The sequence below is a fragment of the Gallus gallus genome, chromosome 11 (assembly GCF_016699485.2).
Source record: "Gallus gallus isolate bGalGal1 chromosome 11, bGalGal1.mat.broiler.GRCg7b, whole genome shotgun sequence".
Taxonomy (NCBI): Eukaryota; Metazoa; Chordata; class Aves; order Galliformes; family Phasianidae; genus Gallus; species Gallus gallus.
Genome location: NC_052542.1, coordinates 2,344,259 through 2,364,157, shown reverse-complemented (window position 1 = coordinate 2,364,157; position 19,899 = coordinate 2,344,259).

Below are 19,899 nucleotides of genomic sequence, written 5' to 3'. Positions count from 1 at the left end.
TACTGTCCTGCAGATACACAGATATGTTCAGGAGTTGAAAGAAGTACAAAAACATTTCTTTGGTAATAACTAAATCTGAAACGAAACTGCACTGAGATCAAAAACATAGAAACGTTATATATTATCTTGATTAGTTTAGATTAATACCAGTCCTTAGGCAAGACTCTCATGAATGCCAGCCATATTTAGAGGTGCCCAAAAAAGAATTAAAAAAAAAAGAAAAATCCATATCACTATTCATCTTGCAGCAAGATCAATACTGAGTGCATAGACCTGCAGGAGAGCTGCCAAGTCCATCGGGTAAAAATCCACCTTCTTAACCTCCAGTAATCTGTCACCACTCAGAGCACATCGCCCAGCTCCTGCCTCCCCCAGCGCCAACAGAGCAGGCCTTTTTCCAAACAACATCTGCAAAGAAAACAAAACAAACAAATAAATAAATATGTAAAAAAACTGAGCTCAAAAGTGAGTGGTTGTGAAGCCCCAAAATAAGAACCAGGAGCCATTATCACCTAGCGAGTTGTGGGGTGTTTGTTTTGTTTGTTTTCTTTTTTGTTGTTATTTGTGTGCTTTTTGTCCTTGTCCCATATTTTTTAAGACTTTGCTTGGAAACAACAGCAACTCTGACTGCTTTCCTCCCCACAACCCTTTGTTTAGTATTTGTCATCCTGGGGCTCTCTTCACTGCAAAGTTTTCATTTTAAATATAGTGAGTCAACATTATTGGGAAGTCTGCAACGGATCAGTCCCTGCCTCTGCCTGTTGCCTCCCTGGGTCTCATGCAAAAACAGAATAGCAGGCAGGGATGAGAAGGAAAATGGCCCCACAGTACCATGTTACACTTCTGGGTTTATCCAGTTTCTCTAGGCTGAGCTGACTTTGAAAAAAATGAACTTCTGCTCTGAAGAGTATCTCCTTGGTGAAGGGATCTGATTCCTGTAAATAGTAACAGATACATCTGGGGAAGAAAAATAATACTGACTTGATTTCTCATCACAGGAAGCATATAACATTGGACCAGCTGTTCTCCTCACTACCCCTGTGCAGCCCCTGTGCCTTAGTAAGGCAATTCAGGTCCTGAAGATAGAGGAGTTCCTACTTTTTTATTCCTAGCAAGACAGAGGGGAGGCACAAGAATTAATACCTTTGCTGCATGAAAGGCTGCACATAATTCCAGTAGGTATTTACCCTGTTTAGCCACAGTGACTGGCCCCTGGCCAGGCAGTCAGAAGCAGCTTTGCAGGTGGTAGCTGGGCAACATGGGAGGGAAAGCTGAGGTTATCATTTTGGAGATGGGATACAAACTTGTGGGGATTCTGCAGCTTACCACACTGCTTTTTGCTTCTACTTTTTAGTACTGTATCAACAATGCATCAAAACAAGCTAGAATCTTCTTGCTTGTGCATTGCCAAGCAAAAGCTCTTCCTAGAGGAACCAGAGTGATGTTTCTGCAAGCCCTTTCAGTGTGGCTCAGGCTGCTCCAATGTTAGCAGAATTAACTTGATCTGCAGATCCTTGTGCTGTTGATTCACGAGATGAGTCCTTCGTCTGTTCATCAGGCCTCTGGGTGAGTCACCTTCAGAAAACAGAAATGGTCACGCTTAGAGGCACGCTGCCTTCAGAGCCATTTCTTTTCAAAATAGGATCTACTGTGTTTACGGTGCATGGAGAACTGAGGAAGAATGCTAGTAAAGATTTTCAGAGTGGCTGTTTTTGAGACGGGGAATTTTCTTCCAGTGACAAGTCTTGTGTACACTGCTCTTATCATAGCCCTTCTGTACCACGTCTTTGAAATTTCTGATTTCCCCTAGGTAGCAGTATTTGATGAACAACTCCGTGGTACAGATGTTATATCGTTCTCTAGACTTTGTGCATGTGAGACACTAATAAGTGAGACTCCTATGTATCCATTGATCTATGGCAGCTGCAGCATAATCAAACACCACTGTTATGTATATACAAGCTACTCTATGATTATATATCCATTAATAAACTGTTTGCAAGATATAATTATGCACATTAAGTGTGAAATGCAATCCCTTTACGCAAGCTCTATGCTAATGAGTTATACAAAATTCATAGAGAGAGGGAGAAATAGAGCTGATGAACTGATATTGGTCCCAGACTGATTTTTATTTCCTTACAAATATAGCTGATGCTCTCAACTGGAATATCGTCACTGAAGTCTTACCACCAGTGACCTGATCAATTCATGGGCACAGAGTCACAAGTGGAATCCATCCCAAAACGTTCTAATTCACCTACAGAGCAGCCTTTCATGCCTAGCCTGCATAAATCAGCATATGGGTCTATCTTATCTCCTGACTCCCATGCTAACCCCAATGAGGCATATGGGCAGCACAGAGGGCCACAAGCCATTGAACTCAGTTCATGTCTGAAGCACATTAGAAGCACATTAGACAGAGATGCATATATGTACCCCAGATGCAACAACGTACAGCTTTTCAGGACTTGGCTAAGCCCAAAGCTAATACCTAAAGATCTTACGTAGCACATGAAGAGAGATAAGAGCCATACCACAACAGCTAAACAAAATTTTGCATACTGAGTGGGAAGCTGCCTACCAGTTAAAAAATGCTAAGCATGGCAGGTATGAGCAAGGAAGCAGTACCTGATTTCTCTTTTCTCTAAACCAGTCTACAAGGCAGATGTATCTATCCACTCCAGAAACCAAACCTGGAGACCTTTTCCTCAGAGAAACCGACAGTTGATGCTACTTGACCCATCTGAATGGGCTTTCCCTTGTGGGAGCACAACTCCTGCTTGCCCTTGCTGTTCACAGGTGTTTGGAGAACTCAGCCAGGATGTGGGAGACCTTCCCTTCAACACCAAGTTGAAGTGCCTTCATCACCACGACCCCAACGCAGCAGTAGCTGTGTTCACACTTCTGCTTCAACCTGTGTCACTGTCACCGTGCAGAAAGAGCTCCAAGTCTTCACAGGCCTACCTGGGAATCCAGAAAAGCAAGCACCCTGTTGGTCTGGACACTTTCAAGGGCCTGTGCCATTCACTCAAATACATTTTTCTAATATTTGCATACAAATAATCACAATAAGACTGGGGGCATTTGTGACTGATGAAGTACAGTGTAACACCAGGTACACAAGTACGATGTAGCAAAGGCAGGCTCTGATTACTGAGCTTGGCACTGTCTTAGGAAAACACAACGCCAGAATGAATTGGAAATCTTTTAAAATTCTTTCAATTAACCAGGGAAATACAGACGTTTTTCTAGAAACCAACACAAAATGAAACTTGAGAACATCAGAACCAATTAATCCTCTGATGACGCAATGAGGTCTGAGCTGCTCAATTAGCTGGAGAACTAAAACAGATTATCCCAGAAGGCTGCTTGACTTTTGTACTAGTTGTTAGGAACAGCGATGATGAGTGAAGGAGGTATACTTTTCCAGAACTCTGTTGCAATCTGTGTATGCTTTGACAGTGGAACTATGCAGCTTTCTTATTAGAAACCATTTTCCATTTTAACAGTTGTAGCACAAAGTGAAAAGAAGTATTGTATAAAGTCAGAGTCTCTATGGCCTGGTGAAACAGAGAGCAGGGCCGAGAGCCTCTTCCTGCCTAGCCTATTCTGCTAAGGGAGACATCTCTCTTTGCCACTTGTTCCACAGTTCCACCACCTATCAAACGATTTGTCATCCCCAGACAAAGATCTCAAAATTTCTATTTAAGTAGCCGGGCACTGTCATTATCTGTGATGTTGAGCAATGAGGAGAAAGTTTAACTGAGCACAAGACGTGACTCACTCAAGCCTACATACATAAAAGGATGTGTTTAAAAACTGCCTTCGTGAATTTAGTTCTAAGGATGCTGCTAAGGCCATACAAGCCATACTTACAGCACTTGATCATATGTTGTTCAGGCAGAGTTTTTCCTGTGCATTATCTACTGAGCTGCTGTCAGCAGCAGTGCCTCATTACACTGTATTTCTTAATCAAGTCAAAACTCTGTCAGAAGCATATGCCTGGCTTTGGAGCTGCCATGCTCTAGCAGAGGGCCTTTCAGACATTTCCAAGAGTGCTAAGTATAAGATATAAAAACGTTGGACAATCTCTGTGATCTTGTAACTGTTCCTGAAGTCCCTGCAGATATTTAGGTCTCAGAAAACAGCATGAGGATGGACAGTGCAGGCAATCTTGGTTCCAAGGCCCGGTGCAACACAGCTGCAGCAGTCTGGCAGCACGGAGGGGATGTGAAGTTGCACACAGGACAACTGAGTTTTTCTTCCACTTGAGCAGCTCACATGCAGGACAGCAGAAGCACCTGGTCCTGCAGCGTAGAAGACGTTTAGTTCAAAGCATGGAAGCCCAGCCCTCACAGGGATAGTTATTTGTGGGCTGCACTGGCGATAGTGAGGGAGGATGCTAAACGCTGACTCAAACCTCATTCTTGCTTCACATGTGTATGTTTATCACTGAGTGAGCTCAGCATTATAATCTGCAATATGTGTGATTTATACTAAATACAACTCTTGGAGATGATTCAGGCTTGGTACAGATAACATCCAAGTGACACTTTAGACTGAAACAAGAGTATTCCTGTAAGTTTTGAGCTAACCTTGTCTCCTCTTGTAGATCCAGTGGTGGGAAGCCATTGCATTCACTAAGCATTTTTATTTATTTATTTTCTTTTTTGCCTTCTCCATAGTCAAAGCAGAAACGAACTTCTAGAAGTATCCAAGAATTTAAGACCTCACCTTACTGAAAAACGAACTTAAAACTTCATGGTAGGGGAGGTTTGTCACAGATGTATCTTAATTGATAACGTTTTGTTAGTGAAAAACAACAAAGTTTATGCTCCAAAAATCTCCCCTTCCAAAACTCCATGTTTGTTTAGAGTAGTTGAACACCACTACAGAGGACTTATTGAAATATTTTACTTTAATCTTAACGAGAAGACTGTTTAAATCCCCTATTCTGTTTTTAGGATGTTAACCTGAAGGCAGCAGAAGATAAAGTTTTCTACCCCATTCAATCCTCTTACTCACACTTTATCTGCCATTATGACATGTGCCCAACTTTAAATTTGCCTCATAGCAGGCAGCAAAACATCAACCTGCAAACCACCAGGTACTTACAAAAATCCTTCTCTTAAAGAATGCTTTTCATTCTCAAGGGGAAAACTGCATTTCAGAACTGAGCAGAGTTATGTCGCCTTGTTACACACTGAACTCTTCACAGGAACATGCATTCTCATCTATCTAACTTGTGCTTTTGGAGAAATCAGCACTGCACAGAGGGGAGACAAAGTCATACACAGCGTGATGTCTAACTAGAGCAGGGCAAGCTGCCGCCATGTGCAGATGGATCCTGGAGAGACACGGATTCTCTCACTGAAGCTAATACAGAAAATTAGCAATATTTAAATTTGTTTCTCCAACCAAGTCCACAAGGAAATTTTCCTCTTTATCAGCACATTCCATCACGGGCAGGTTTGGAGCGCGCTGGCGCAGGGGGATGCAGACCGCTGCTTTCATTACAGAGTCTGCAAAGAAAGCTAACAAAAATAAAATACCTGGCTCTGCTCTGGGGCTCTACCTAACCCCATCTGCCTCATGCCAGCGCAGGGAAAGCAAAGCAAAGCCCATTCCTGGGGTGTGTGCTGCCGAGGGAGCTGCCTTTTCACCTTCTTTTAGTACAGTGCTGCTACTGTTTTTGTTCCCATTGATCTTATCCTTTGAGAATTTGGAAGGGATTTCAAAGAGGCAGGGTGTTGATAGTAACTTTGTTTTCATGCTTCTTCTCTGTTGCTGCAGCTATTTGTTTTTACTGACTGGGAATGAGGATGGCCCCAGTCCCCTTGCTTGATCCGAATGCGCCAGAACGAAGGCCCGAACTTCCCTTGGCTCTGTGTGAGCACAAGAATTTCCCCATGCAGATTTGATTGCAAGTTACAGAGTGGAGGGTGTATTTACTGCTCTCCCTCTGCCTTCTTTATGGTTCAAGACAGATTCCTCAGCATGCTCCCCTGTAGGATTTTTCTATTAGATGTGGATTTTCCCCTCCAGATCTTTAGCACTCTCATTTCTCTGCTGCGTTTTTGTGCCCTGCTCCCCCTGCCCAGGAAGGAGAGCAGCAAGATGTCTACAAGCCAACGCTACAGCAGCAGGAAAAGAGAAAAAAAAAAAACAGACACAGAGCAGCAAGAGGCTGTTCTTCACCTCTCCATCACCTCTGTGGTCTCCGTTAGCAGCTGCAGCGTTTGTAGATGTCCAGGGAAGCTCGAGACTGACCCACAGCACGGGGAGAAGCAAAGGTCACTTCCACAGTTTCACTAGAAAGAAATTCCAGTGGCTGCTCAAACCCTGTAATCCAGACATGATTAATGTGTATCGAAGGCAGATCTGGTTTCGTTGGAGATCCTGGGTCAGGAGCAGTCTTAACTGGTGGGGGAGAGAAAAAAACTTCAAAGCTGAAGGAGGAAAAATACAGCTCACATACGGAGTCAGCTCCTGTGGCAGGAACATTAACGAATGACAGTATTATTCTACGCAAAGACAAGCCGCTCTGGGGAGCATGGAAACAAAGGTGGGTTGGCTTCCTTCGGATTTGCACCTTCATCTTCCCCTCTCACCCACACTACCTCAGTTAAACCTTTTACAGGAATTTCTCTAAAACCCTCCTTCCCTCTCACCCTCAATTTTGCTGGAGTTTGACCTGCAGATTCAGCAACTTGTGGTGTAGGTGGATGGAAAGGGGGGGAAAAAAAGCATGCAGACATAGTGATCTCTCACACCTTGCTTTGCTCTGAAGCCAGCATCAAACCAAGCCGCAGCAAGGTGAGACTTTTAGCACAGAAAGGCCTTTCAGGACACAGAGAACGATTCCTGGAACCTCCCATGGGAAACACCTTGGTGTCAGGCTGATAGTCACCAACCCGTGTCCGCAGTGGGAGCTGCCACCATGGGGCTGGCACCCAGCGGGCTGATGCATGAGCCACAGCCTGCTCCCACGGCTCATGTCCCTATTCCTCAGCTCTGTGGCCTTCTGAAAATAGCCCCAGCACTGAGGTTCTCCTGCTCAGCTGTAACACAGCATCAGTGCTCCCTAACCTTGTGCTCAGAAACAGCTGAGATTCTTGGCTGCATTTTAAAACAAAAAGGCAAAGAAAGAAGGGGGTGGAAAACAGCTTGAAGGAAGTGCCTGGCATGGAAAAGCTTTAGCCTAAATAGATTTGGCAAGGTCTTAAGCAGTCAGACTGCTTTGTACAATGAAAACCACCCAGTGCTGTTGATCAGTGCGTCCCCACTCACAGGAATGCAGACACCACTTGTCCCTGCAGAAACCCACAGCTCACAGTAGATAAGGGTGAGCCATAACGAACAGGTACTCATTGAAGCAACGAGATCAAGATTAGATAAGAGAACACCTAGCCCTAAAGATGTTTGGGGCCTGGGAGAGATTCCCTGGGAGGCATCAGCTTCCAACACAGGAGGCTGTTAAAAGAAGACAGAGCAGAACCATCCCTGTTGTGGCAAGGAGAGATGAGAAGTGAGCAAGTGACACCTCCTGTGGCTTCTCTACGTGCATGCTAGCCATGAGCAATAATGCTTTTCCCTTCATAGATGGGCTTTATAACTGCAGAAGTAATCTATTGCCCACACCTCTGTTTTAACTGAGGTTAACTTTATTTCTATCCTGTCTAAAAGACTTGATGAAACAGAGGCACATGGAGTCTGAGCAACTTGTCCGTGCTCATCAACAAGCTAGTTCACGTAGGCTGATGGCACCAGCATCTAGAGCTCTGCACTCATCACTTCTCGACCCAAATTGTTCTTCTCCCTGGGAATTTCAGAAAAGTTCGCACACATTTTTGCAGCCACTGATTGATGATGGAGTTCCTTTTTCTTTGGCTGCTGCTTCTGTCTTTGAGTGTATGTGAGCCCAGTGCCCTTCCTTGCAGTCACCTCATCCTCTCTTTCTTCTTTTCTCCAGCCAGGGGATTTCCACTCTGTTGTCAGACACAAGCTTGCAGACATCCCTTTTATCTAGCATTCTGCTCTACATCTTATGGAGGAGAAATCCTGGATCAGAGGTTTTCCTCCCCATTTTCGACTTCTACCTTTCAGCTCCTTCCCTCTGCTTCCAACCTGTCAGGTCCTCACTGGAATCATAACATTCTAAAGCAGGAATTCCTCTTTATTCTCCCTTCCTGTTCCTCCTGTCTCAGACACACTTTAATTGCAGAAACTCAAAGATAAATCATTTGGAAAAAAAAAAAAAAAAAAAGAATCCACCTGAGATTGCCAGAAGGTTCAGAGAACATCCTGCTGCTGCCTAGCCAAGGGTGCCCAGTGAGCATCTTGTGGCTTAGGGAGCAGCTTTGCTACTCACCACTCCTCTTCTGCTTTAACAACAGCTTCCTCTACAACATCATGTACCAACAAATCTATGAGCATCAGTTCTAAGCTCCACAGACCTTCCATGATCTAGAAGTTTCTCCCACCGCACTGTCTTTTAGGCTTCCTTTTTGGGTTAACTTCCTCAGCAGCACTGCATTGTTCACATGCTTTTATTTTGTTTGCCCCTAGATAGGAAACAGCCACCATTCATTCAGGATCTCATCTCCTTTTGCACTTTCCTGATTTCCCACCATGTTGGGTTCCAGCCTCTATCTCTTCTTGTCTCACTCAGTTTGGCAACACACTCATTCTCCACTGTGGCATCTTCATGGCCTTTTTCTGCTGCCATTTCTGAATTTTGTCCCTTATTAATGTCTTTATCTAGCAGGAAACTGAAGTAATCCTCATTTTCCAGGATGAAAACCAGGTGTGCCTCGTGTGCTACCAATTTAGGGTCAAAAAGGACTGCATTTGGCCACTTGATTTGGCCTTCTGCCTACAAGAAAAGCCAAGCACAGACTCAGGGAATTCCCACATGTGGCTTCTGCAATAACCAGCCTGGATGTACTTGTACCAAGGAGCATGCACAGCCGTGCTCCAGGATTGCCCTCTTGCCAGCTCTGTCCTGGGCAGTGCAGTTCTTTGTCATCTCCAAAATAATGTTTGCAGAACCATGTAAAGCAAAGAAGCTCACCTACCTCTTACTTTTCAGCTCTTGTTTCACTGCACCAAAAGCCTGGGCACTGCTCATTGGGAGGTCGTGGCCAGCAAACTTGTTCCTAGCAGAGATGGAGTCAGGCATTTCTGACTTTTGTCAGAGCTACCAATGGGGCAGCTCAGAGCAGAGCTCTGTGGCCCAACTCTCCATTTCAAGGTGTGCCATTATCCACTACATTGTACATCTTATCAATGAAAGACTGAATTTCAGCAGGTTTATTCCCCTATGAGTGGTTGGAGGACTTTTTCCCCATGGAAGAAGCTGTAGATACTTGAAAGTGTCTCCCAGAAGCAAATTCCGTCCCCAAAGCACAAAGCTGGAAAAAGCCTCCACTTTCTGTCCTCTGCAAAAATCCCTCATCACTTTAAATTCAATTAATCTCAGCCCCTGAAATGATCACTTGTGAGTCTGATGAAATTAAAGCTGGCAGAGACAGCCTTCTCTTTCAGTGGACAAATCTCGGCGTCAAAGCCACTGCCATCCCTGCCTAGGCAAAGGGCAATGCGGGGTCCTGGCAGTCCCCTCCTGTGGGGCTGTTTCCCACTGTTTATCACTAACAGTACATTTAGCAACAGCAGCACTGCTGACAAACAGCCCAGGAGTAGCACACAGTGCTTTCGCTCGCCACTTCTCTGCTGCCTGCACACCATTTCATGCAAAGAGCATGCAAAGTGCTTTCTTTGCACAGCAGGTCAGTGTTGTTCTCTCCCTGAAGCCACCTGTGATCCACCTTTTTATGCTTATGTAGGCACAATCAAGCACTCTGGGTGAGCAGCTGCCATCCGGAGCAGATGCAGGCTGTAGGCACCTCCACTCATGGAGTGAAAGCAGCAGCCTCCTCTGCTCTGTTGTTCAAACAGCAGTATTTAATGACAAACAAGAGCCCTTCTCTAAGGAAAGCAACGCTCATAAAAGTGAGAAAACAGGATCCCCCACCCGAGTCATTAAGCACAAGAGGCTGCGTTCAAAGCGCAGAGCAGAGGTGTGCATGAATATGGACATGAGGACAGGTCTCTCAGTCTTGGTTCCTGCAAGCCGTCTTTGAACTCAGGAGGAAGTGCTCGTGGCAATGCAGGATGCAAAGCAGAGCGCACCTTTCTCACTATGAAAACACATTCAGCCAGAGAGCACGTGACTGCTCTGGCAGATTAAAGGGGGGCTGAAATTCAGCACTTCGTCTCCCACAAAGTACTCATTATTTTCTGAACCCCAGATTTTAAGGTAGGAAAAGACCTCACAGATCCCGAAGTCCAACCCCAGTCCACCCCCACTGTGCCCACTGCCCACATCCCTCAGTGCCACATCCCCACAGTTCTTGGACACTGTGAGGGATGGTGACTCCCCCCCTCCCTGGGCAGCGGTGCCACTGCTTCACTGCTCTTTGGAGAAGAATTGTTCTTGATATCCAACCTGAACCTCCCCTGGCACAACTTGAGCCTGTGAACTGAGGCATTTCTTCTGGTCATTCAAACACAGGACACAACAACTGTAGCAGAGCACATGGGATTGTCTCCCACTGCTGTCCCAACAGCTCAGGAACCCCAAGGGAAAGCCATTGCCTGTGCTTGCACCAAGCCCTCCATTTATCTTCCTGCAGCACATATTAGTGACTGAGATGGATGGTGTTTCCTTGCTCTCGGATTTAGCAAAGCTTTGGAAGCTTGTGGCATACGGTGGACTCTGAGATGTTTTCCTTGAATTGAGGATCAGGTTGCATTTTAGTTTGGAGAAGTATACCCCGGTGGAAGTCAGGCAGTGATGGATTAACAATTTCCTATTGCGTTCTCAGGCTTGCTATTCATTTCGGGTGGAACAAATTTGTGTCAGTTGAATAATTCCATGTAGTCATTGATTTATTTGGAATTTAAAAGTGTAGTAAAGAGAGCATTCAAAGAGTTTTAATCAAAGACTATAGTTTTGATCAACTTCAGGATTAAAACAACAACAACAAAAAACACAACCCAAAGGATGAGCTATTTTTCCAGCTGCAGCAATTTCCAAATGTCTAGCACAGTTTACATTGTTCTGTCCTGGTCTGTTCCCTGGGCATTTCTAATTAAAATAGTCGTAGGGCACCAACATCAGACCCCCCTGTGCAAAAATCAAGTGCCCCATGGAACATGAGCACATTTCCTTGGTCATTGTTACCATCTTGAGAAGGTTTTGCACAGTGCAGCTCACAGTGGAACTCTCCAGCACTGAGGGGAAAGACAATTGTTCCATATTTAGGCTAAAACTGAACAGAAGCAAAAGCAGAGCCTTATGGCCAAATGCGACAGTTGTGCTCTGCAGCTATGGCTGGGGCTCATGCAGCTCTCTGCCTGCACGGCTCTTTGCCATGAAGATGCACCAGAGCCATATGTGTAATGCTGGAAGAGCATGAGCACAAAATGCTCCTGCCCCACACGGGTCCTGCATGCAGACGGGAGGGTGTGTGGCAGTGCTTTTTGGGGCTGGGTGCTGGGGGCTTCCTGCTGAGCTGGGCACTATATCCCCCGCTTCTGTCCAGGCTCCAGTCAGCACCCAGCACCCATGCTTCTGTGTGTTGCAGAGCTCTGGAAGTTTGGGCTGGCTCTCTCAGACCCACCAGTAGAGAGGATAACAGATGCACATGAACACAGATTTATGTGGGGAACAGGGCTGTGGATCTTCAGGATTTAAGTGAGGATATGAATCACAGGCGGCACTGCAGACAGCAAAGGCTTCAGCCAGGTTCACCCTCCATTAATTAAAAAAGGCTCTTTCTTCTTCCAGGTTAAATATCCTCATCTAAATAATGACCTTTCAACACACACAACCCAATAAATACAGCCTCAGGATTGCATATTTACTATCCTCAATAAATACAGACATAATTTCAGCTACTAACTGGTTATAGAATCGTAGAATAGAATCACAGAACCATTCAGGTTGGAAAAGATCTCTCAGATCCCCGAGTCCAACCCCAGCCCACCCCACCAGGCCCACTGCCCACGTGCCTCAGTGCCATACCCCATGGTTCTTGAACACCTCCAGGGAAGGGGACTCCCCCCCTCCCTGGGCAGCTGTGCCACTGCATTATGAAGAACGGTTTGCAAGAGCACAACAGCCATCGCTGGCATTTGAACACAAAGCTACGATGGCATTTCAAGTTCTGAAAGTGCTTTAAGAGCCCTCCTACAGTCCCTGTCAGCCCTGACCCCCACCCCCAGAGCTAGGCAGGACCTCACCCTTGGGACCGAGCCGGTGGGAGTGGGGATGGATGCTCTGAGCACAACGGCAGAGGTTCACAACCCCTCTGTTCATAGGGGAGCACGCTTCCTGCACCTAATTGGGGTTGCTGATGGTCTCCTCTCATCAGAACTACTGTTTGCATTACGACTCTCTAATAACATATCCTCTGTCTTGGAACACACGAGAAAAAATATGACCCTTTTCAACTTATCTGCTGGCTAAAATTAGCGATTTCTGGTGGTAATGCATTTCTTAAATTATGTCCAGCGGGGCAGAAAGAGCCTCAAAAACACTTCTCTCGGGAGGGTCATTTATTCTGACAGCAGCGCCAAGGCAATGGATCTTTCTGTCGAGACTCTGGCCCTCAGAAGAATCTCTAGGTACAGCGTTGCTGCTTTATTTCTTTGCTTAAACAACGCTAATTGCCTCCGCAGCCCTGTGTGCTGCAAACAGCCGCGAGGGGTCAGCGCGGGGGCCGCGGCTCCACCGCCGGGTGCGGCTCATTACAGAGCGCGGCCGCGGGACCCCGGCGGGGGCAGAGCCGCGGGGGGAGGGCGGCCCGGGCAGCTCTGCGCTGGGAAACGGCACCGCCGGGAGCGCCGGGCGCGTTCGGAGCTCGTTGGGTTTGTTCGTGCGTTGGCTTTTTTTAAAAGCGCTTCAGATGTCTCATTGGGGAAAGGTGGGAGATGACTCAGCCGCGTCTTTCAGACCCAGGGAAAACAACAACAACAACAAAAAGAACCAGCAACCAAACAACCTAACCCTTTTTGGAACCGAGCGTTTGCCCGTTTGCTGCCTGAGTGCCTGCGGGATGCTTATGTGGGTCTGCACTGATATACCTTCCATTCACTACCCATGGAAATGTGCCCCTAAGGGCAGACCAGTGCCCGGACGGGGTGGGGGAGGTGGCTCTGGGCTCTGTTATGGGCCCCAGGGAGCAAACACATCCCGGGGCTCAGCAGTGCCCTGCAGCATCAGTGGGTGCATGGGGACCCCTATGTCACCCATACCATCAGGCCATCCCAGGGGCATTCCCTGCATGTCAGTGTACTGCTTGCACACATAGATAGTAGAGCTTTAAAACAAGCAGAGGGAAGAAGGAGTGTGCTCTGCAAAGGGCTTTTATTTGCATTATAGGCATAATTTGCATTACAGCATTGTGTACACGATAGGCACTATGTACATGATAAGCACCTGCATCCCTGCCAGCATGCTGCCCTGCAAAAATTGTCGTGTCCCTTCCTGCACCCTTCCAGGCTGCACTGCTGTAGCTCTGCCCCCAGAGTCAGCACACAGGGTAAGACCCAAAACTTGTCCTATAAAGGTGGGTGTGGGGTTGTCATGTTGGGAAGGGAAGGGTGCTGACATGCAGGGCTGGGTGTGAGGCTGTGGAGTACAGGGATGCACATGGGGGCAGGGCTGCATGGGGGCAGGGGTGTATGTAAGAGCTGGAGAATGCATGGCTGCAGGGGTACATGTGAGTGGAGGGGTGTATGTATGACCTGAAACATGTATGTGTGCAGGGATGTGCATGAGCACAGGGGTGTGCATGGATGTAGGAGACCACATGGGCAGAGGGGTGCCCATGCATGCAGCACACACGCAGGGGCAGCTCTCCCTGCCAGGCAGGAGCAGGGCTGAGCAGGGCCCAGTCCCATAGTCCCTCGGCACTGCTCTTCTCTGCACATCACCCACGTGTCCCCAAACCCCAGTTCCAAAGCACAGCATCACATCCCCAATGAAACTCACCCAGACCCAAAGCAGCCTCATTTCCCCCTCTGTTTCCCACTAGCACTTCTTCATTCCCATTTCTCCACACACCATTGGCTTGCACCAAGATAGCTCAGCTCACCCTCCCAGCTCCCCTATCCATTTTTCCCTGGCCTCATGACACATCCCCATGCCCTCCTTGTTGCAGCATTAGCAGACAGGAGAGAGACGGCCGTGCTGCAGCAGGTTTGGCAGCAGCTTTGATCCCGCGGTGTTTTCCAGGAGCCGGGTGAATGGGATGTTTGTCTCCCGGCTCTTCACAGTTTATCCAGCAAGGTTTTTTCTCAGGGAGTGGCCGGGGCTGGCGCTGCCCGAGGCAGCTCTGAGGGATGCTGTTCCCAGTGACAAAACAAATGCAGTGCTTGGGCACCATCTGCACACAGCTCACCACTAGAAGCCGCCCAGGGCAGAATTTTCCTCTGCTTTGGGGCTTTATTGCAAATCTCTGACAAAGTGGGGGTTTGGTAATTTCCCAGGGGAAGGAAAGTTGAGGTTCTGCTCAAGGAAATGCATTTTATAAAGCACATCAGAACCCACCCTGGATTGTGCTGTCCTCGGGATGCACACTGCAGCCCCAGCTCCTGCTTCCTGCTTTGCACAGCAGCAAAAACAAGTCCTGTCTGATGTTCCAAACAAAATCTGGTGTTTGTTAGAGCAGAAACCCACAGATTGGGAACCAGGCACTTCTGAGTGCTTGCACAAAGGCTTCGTGTGGGTGTCAGCAACGTGTTCTCCAGGGCCTGAGTTATCAGAGGCTCCAGATGTCCTCACTGGCTCCTCTGCACTGCTTCACTGCAGTGCCTCCACCCTGGGCTCCTGGGACAGGCAGGCAGCATGCTGCTGCTCTGCACAGCAATCATGGCCCCAACCCAGGTTCCTGTGGAGCTATGGGGCTGATGGTTCTGACACACGGGTACTTGAGTGGGAGCTGCAGGATCACCTCAGTGCTCATCAATGAGGGAAACACTCCATACATATCCCAAACACATCCTGAGCGTATCCCAAATGCATCCCTAACATATCCTGAATGCATCCCAGATACATTCCAAACGCATCCCAAATGCATCCTGAGTGCATCTCTCCTGTACTGTCAGCAGGTTAAGCTGTGAGCACAGCCCTGCCAGATCCATCCAAACACAACACATGGGATGGATTAAAAATAAAAATGCCATTAAGTGTTTCCAGGATGTGAAGTGTAACAAAAGGGCTCTTTATATGCAAGGCAGAAGGAATGGTGGGGCAGGAGTGTGCCTGGCTAGGCACTTTGAGGAACACCTCAAATCCATCCCAACCTGCTTCAGATCCATCCTGTCCCACCTCAGATCCATCCACTCCACCTCCAGTCCATCCTGTTCCACTTCAGATCCATCACATCCCATTTTCACCAGCACATGCTGGGTTCAGTTTGTGCCAAACACGGGAAATCAGCTTTCTATTGATTGCCATTTCTCCTAACACATTCTAGCAAGCACTCATTAAATTTTCATTCAATTATCCCAGGCCATGTTGTGGTGGTGTTTTTTCACCCCCATCTTTCTCAACAGGAATAAGTCCTAATGGCCACCTCCCCTCAGGGAGAAAGTGGGGGGTCTGCCTTCATCCCCGGAGCAGAGCAGGAAGTGATGGGGGGACATGGGGTGGGACTACAGCCATCCCTGTGTCAGTGAAGCCATGCCATCAGCAACGAGCCTTGTGCTACATGGGGGGCACTGATGTTCTGGCAGGGGTTGGTTGTGCATTAGGAATAATGGGGTGATGATGGTGACGGTGATGATGATAGCAATAATGATAGATCACTGTCACTTGGCACTGCAGACTGGAGCAGGGCCTGATAGTACAGGGTGGCTCCAGTGGAGCTGAAGATGCGAGAGGAAGCAGGAGTGGTGATCTGGCCTCAGTCCCTGCCTCCACTTCTCATCTGCAAAGCTAGTGATGACACAAGGGTCCTCACCAGGTTCCTCCATTGGGATTCACAGTGACTTGTGCTGTGTGGCTCCCAAACCTACAGCACCCCCAAGGCCAGCACCAGCCCAGATCTCTCACAGACCCAGTTCCAAGTGGGGATGCTGGACACCCACATCCCCTGTGCATGCATTGTTCCTATGAGAAGCTCAAGGCACTGCTGCACACAAATTAGCTGAAGTGTGAGCAAGCATTCAGAGTAGGGAAGACCCCCAGATGCTACTGTTGGTGGGACTGTGCATGCCCTGGGCTTGCCCTTCTCCCTGTTGCAGCTCCTGGAGTGTCACTCCCAACTCCACTTTGTGCAATTGCTGCACATCCTCAGATACATCTGCACGCGTGCTACTGCAGCTGTGGCCCTTGTTGCATCGTGTGTAGAGTTCTGGTTTGGTCTGCAGGCTGCAATGTTCATGGAGTGAGCCGGGAAGGAGCAATGGGGAACTTGCCCTGGGGTGCAGCCAGCAGCATGCTGCTGTATCTTAAAGCTAAAAGAGCAAATCCCATGGCTGCCCTGTGCCAGGCAGCTGTTTTGCTACAGCCTTGGAGAGCAGGGCAGGGGCGGGGGGGATCCATCCTGAGCTTGACATCAGCAGGACTGGAGCTTGCTCCCCAGTGCCTGCAGTGAGATCCACCTCCTGTCTCGGCAGAGATGGGCCCTTAATGCGTGGCTGTAGCTGTCCTCCGTAATGCAATTATCCCACAATAATCTTGAAATGGAATATAATGAGGGGCCAGGGGAGTGGGGCTGGCAGCGGAGGCTGCACAGCTCTGTGTGCTGCCATGCGGCGCAGCCCAGCTGCCAGCACATGAGTCAGTAGGAGGCTGAGTGGGCTTTTCCCTTTATTCTTGAAGAATAATGGGGCTGGGAATCATTTAGGAGAGCCTTCAGTTGCACCAGGGAACGTTCAGGTCAGATATTAGGAACAATTTCTGCTCCCGAAGAGCGGTGATGCAGCGGCACAGCTGCCCAAGGATGGGGAGGAGTCACCGTCCCTGGAGGTGTCCCAGAGCCGTGGGGATGTGGCACTGAGGGACGTGGGCAGTGGGCACGGTGGGGTGGGCTGGGGTTGGGCCTGGGGAGCTCTCAGCTCTTTTCCAACCTCAGTGATTCTGTGATTCCATGAAACCCCGCCCTTTGGCTCCCCAATGCAGTTCAGTGACCACCTCCGCCCAGGTTAAATGAGGAGACCACCCGCCCTGCTTTGCCCCCTCCAGCTCCCCCTCAGCACAGCGCATCCCCTTGGACAGCGTTAGGGGAAAGCCAGAACTCCTCCCGTCGCCCCTCGGAGGTCCCACCCCACAAGTCTTGTCCCTCCGCCGCCCGACAGCGGATTTCTTGGAGCTCTCCCTGCAATTTGCGGCGGGCAGAACCTCGGTTGAGTTTGAGGATTTCGAGCATTTTTCTCGCCCCGAGGCGGGGGGGCGGCGCTTTGTGTGGTCCGGGCCACCCCCGGGCAGTCCCGGGCCGTCCCCGGGCGGGGGGAGCCCCGTTGCCGGGCTGGTTCTCGTTACACTCCGCACGGTTTGTGAGCACGGAATGGAAGGTGAATTCTCGAGGATTTTGCGCTCCTGCCAAAGTGAATTATTCCTTCGGCCGAGCTTCCTTTGTAAAAAATAAAAAATTAAATTAAATTTAAAAAAAATGTAATTTGAGGGGGATTTTAGTTTGGGCGATGGCACAGTCGGCCATAATACAAAAAGTTACAAAACAATAAAAGTAAAAAATAAAACCGCTGCAAAATACAATAATAAAATAAGAATGGTGAAAAATAAGATTATGAAAGCCCTGACAATATAATAATAAAATACTGGGATCTGCATGGTAGAAAATAAAAGTGCTGAAAAGGAAAGAAAATAAAGAAAATGCTGAAAACTAAAAATGAAATAGTAAAAAGAAAAAAAGTAAAAATCGACGCGCTGAAAATGAAATATTAAAAACGTAAGAATTAAAAACAATAAAATCACACACACACACACACACACACACTCAAAAATGCGCCCACTATGAGCGCGGCGCGCCTTCCCCGACACTATGGAGTCCCCTGCCGGCTGAGAGCTGAAGCTGCAGCAGCGTGGCGTCACCAGTGTGGTGTGATGTAATGCCATAGGAAATTGAAACGGTCCCTAAAAATAGCGGAGCTGGGGGCACGAACGGGGGACGTGTCAGAGATGGTCATAGCTCAAAGGGTGGGGATGGGGATGGGAACGGGGAACGGGGATGGGGATGGGAATGGCAATGAGGATGAAGATGGGGATGGGGTTTGATTGGAGATGGAGATAGGATGGAGTGGGATGGGAATGAGGATGGGAATGGGGACGAGAATGAGATGGAATGGAGATGGGGATAGGGTGGAATGAGTATGGGGACGGGCTGAGGATGGAGTGGGATGGGATGGGAATGGGGATGGGGATGGGATGAGGATGAGAATGAAATGGAATGGGGATGAGGGTAGAGTGGAATGGGATGAGGATGGGATGGGAATTGGATGGGGATGTAGATGAGGATTGGGTGGAATAAAGATAGGAAGGGAATAGGGATGGGGATGGGCTGGGAATGGAATAGAAGTGGAGATGGGATAGAGATCAGCATGCGATAGAGGTGGGGGGTGGAGATGGGACAGGGATGAAGATAGGGTGGAGATGGAATGAGATAGAGGTGGAAATGAGATAGAGATGGGGATGGATATGGGATGGAGATAGGATGTGTGTTGCCTGGGTTGTAACTAATATTGTTTCAGTGATGTCCCCAATGCTGTTAGGAGCCATCTCTTGCAGAGCAGCAGGTGTTCGAGGATCCAGGTGCTGTGTGACAAAATGTGTGCAGAGAGGAAGAGAAGGACACAGTTCAGGGTGACCTCATCACTTCTCCCCCAAGAAAGAAAAGCACTTGCAGGGCCCCATAGGGCAACACTGGGGATGCAGTGGGCACTGTGCCACAAAGGCCATCAGCAGGGCTTGTTCCCAGCTGTTAGGGAGCACGGTTAGTGGGCAGGACGCTCTGTATGATTCCCCGGTAATATCTCCTCCCATGTGGAGCTGCAGGTGGCAGCGTGCACCAGCAAACCAGCCCTGAGCCGGAGAAACCGCCCGTCTCCACCTATTTCCAGCACTGTATTTACATATAAGAAAGAAAGAAATCAAAAGCTCAGACAGGCTGATAAAAGCCATACGTGGAGTCATGGCATCAGCTAAATGCCCTTATCCTGCTGCTCCATCCCTTGACCAGAGATGTGGCAGGGATTTGGGGAGGAGCTTGGCGCCATGGACAGGGGGATCTCCCCAAAAATGGGACCTGGGGACAGGTCTGTGAATGGGGGACGTGCCAGAACTGCTCCTAGAGCACTGAGGACAAGTGAGAGTGGCCTCGAGCTGCACCAGCAGAGGTTCAGGTTGGGAATTAGGAAAAATTTCTTCTCCAGAAGAGCAGTGATGCAGTGGCACAGCTGCTCAGGGAGGGGGGGATTCCCCACCCCTGGAGGTGTTCCAAGAACTGTGGGGATGTGACACTGAGAGACGTGGGCAGTGGGCATGGTGGAGTGGGCTGGGGTCAGACTTGATGATCTGAGAGGTCTTTTCCAACCTCAGTGATTCTATGACTGTATGACTCGATCCCTTCTCCCACAGATTCAGCTCCACTCAGCGGGGTGCACTCTGCTGGAGCAGCACTGGGGCCATGGGTCCCAGCGTGGGGCTCTGGGGTTGCAGTGGTGCCAAATTTATGTGCCCCCTCCCCCCCCCCCCCCCCAAAAAAAAAAAAAGGTGATTTTTGTCATTTTTTCCCCTTCCCTTGGTAGGAGAAGCAAAGAGGGAGTGTGGAAAGAAGCAGCCAGAGGCACGGAGGGGAGAGCCCGGAG